This window comes from Lycium ferocissimum, unplaced genomic scaffold (genome assembly GCF_029784015.1).
Source record: "Lycium ferocissimum isolate CSIRO_LF1 unplaced genomic scaffold, AGI_CSIRO_Lferr_CH_V1 ctg9350, whole genome shotgun sequence".
Lineage (NCBI taxonomy): Eukaryota > Viridiplantae > Streptophyta > Magnoliopsida > Solanales > Solanaceae > Lycium > Lycium ferocissimum.
Genome location: NW_026727693.1, coordinates 5,445 through 8,166, shown reverse-complemented (window position 1 = coordinate 8,166; position 2,722 = coordinate 5,445).

Sequence of the window (2,722 nt, the reverse complement as noted above, 5' to 3'; positions counted from 1 at the left end):
AAGTTGTCAACTTGATGAAACAAGCCCTCTATCTTCCAAAACAACTCCACCATGTTGTAGAGGACCCTTGAATTGGTAGAAATACAACAAGAAAATAATTTTTGGGACAAGATTTCCCATAGCTTATTTTCTCCCCCTTAGCCGTGAGCTCCTTGCTCTCTTTGTTCTTTCTTTTTTTTTTTTTTTTTTTTGAGCTCTCTTTCTTGTCTTCAATTAGAAGATGAACCAATATATATATATATTCTCATGCATGTGAGGGGCACATGCCTCTCTCTAGAAATTTCCCTAATTTCTCTAGAAAAGATGACTAAATTTTGTCATCTTTTTTTATTATTTCCTTTTCTTTTCTTTTTTCTTTCTTTTTAGTCACATGGCCAATATGGCCTCTTATGGAATTTTCATGAAACTTGGATGAAATTCCCATTTTGCCCCCTCGACTTTTCTCAATTTTACCATTTTGCCCCTAGCCTTCCACATTATTTCCAATGGCCATTTTGCAATTTCTATTCTTACCCATGGCCTTTCCCAATATCTCCCTACTAATAATAGTCATAAATAATTTTATAACAACTTGCACATCAAAATGATTTTTTTGAAAATCGTCTCGCCCTTAACTTTCCACGACGACTTCGAAATGTCCAAACGTACGGAGTACGGGCTATAACACATAATGTCACACCCCACCCTTGGTAAGGCGTGATTGGCACCCGGCACCTTACGGAAATCAAGCGAACCAACTTGTATTCTCTATGTCTCGAATGACAAAATAAGGCTAAGGCTAGATATGAACGTAATATCATCTATAAATATATGTCCAATGGACCCACGATGCCAATATAACGACCGACGAACATAACGAAGCTATACACGAGAACCGCTATGCAAGCCTCTATGAACATGACTCAAGTATATACAAGTCGGGACAGGGCCCCCGACATGCCTGCGAACAAAAATCATACAAACATATATACATCCGGACTCGGCAGCGCTCTAGGAAGAAGTGGAGCTCACCAATCATAACTGGTACCTGAAGGCGGCCTACGATGAAAGATCCTCGTCTTGTCTATCCACGCTGCGGGCATGAACGCAGGCATCCACGAAGGGACGTCGGTACGAACGTACCGAGTATGTAAGGCATGAATAGTAGCATAGTAAGAGATACCGAACATGGAAAATTATATAATGAACGTATGAAGATAAAGTAATGTAAAGGAGATCAACCTGTGCCTCTAAATGCCCTTTTAAGGCGAATGTCGTGCATGCTTAGCTTTTAAAAAAAAAGACTTTTCCATATATATCCATATATAATATCCTATCCGGCCGTTAAGGCGCGATAATATATATAGCATCTTGCCCAGCCATTAAGGCACGGTAATATATATAGCATCTTGTCCGGCCATTAAGGCACGGTAATGCATATATATACACATAGCGTCTTGCATGGTATTATCTTACCCGGCCATGTAGGCTCGGTGTCATCTTACCCGGCCCTTTCGGGACTCGGTGTCATCTTACCCGCCCCTTTCGGGACTCGGTGTCATCTTACCCTGCCCTTTCGGGACTCGGCGTTATCTTACCCGGCCATGTAGGCTCGGTGTTATCTTACCCGGCCATGTAGGCTCGGTGTTACCTTACCCGGCCATGTAGGCTCGGTATTATCCCCAGCTGATCAGTGGGATGCAATGCATACATACATACACACACATAAAAAAAATAGATAATGAAATCAACACCATCATTGGCTTTACCATTATCATCATATCATTCCTGAAGGATTAACCATCGTAGGATGTAATCGACGATGTCACGGGAATCTTGAGAATCATGAACTTAGATAACATTGGAAATAGAATCATTATCTTCGCTACATCTCACCTCGAAGGAACGAATAGCTTGAGGTGAGACTATCGACAATAAGTAAGATCTAGGGATTCATGGAATGGCTCAACAATCTCATAATGCTCTCAAATCATAGCTTCGGAGTTGCTAGAAGAGAATCATCATCATCGTCACAGTCATCATAGAACATAATTCATTTAACATCATAAGAAGCTTTAAGAGTCATGAACTTCTAGCTTTTGAAAATAAGGAGGTTATGAAAACATTTATGGAATCATAACTTAGGAATTATGCCTTTTGAAAGAAAAGGACAAGCTTTAACATACCTGTTGCCCTCCAATTATTTACACTTATTTGTCCGAGTTCGCAAGTCTACATTTAAGAGGATTCACACAATCGTTCGACTCATCGTAGTATATTTGTGCTAAGCTTTCAAGTCAAACTGTTTTATATCCTGCCGAAAATCGGGCAAAGATTTCCCCTGTTTATATGCCTAGCCCAAAATCTCAATTCAGCAACCAACAATAAAAACAACAATACCAACATCAATAACATCATTTCCAACACCAATATTTACCATAAAATAGCCCACATGCTGTTTTCCAACTTCCATAACTAACCAACTTACTACACAATTATTTAATGACTTTGTCTCTGTAAATAAGCCTTAAATAATACCAAAAGAGAAAGATTCATACCTTTTTTCTTATTAAGACAGCAATATCCTCAATATCCACGCTAAAATCCACCGCAAAACAATACTAGAATCACAATCATGCGTTACTCGGACATAAACCGCTACTCCGCGACTTAAAAATTGCTCACTTTTTGTTTCCCTCTCTCTCTCTCTCTCTTCAATTTCTGGAATTTTCCAAGAAAATCT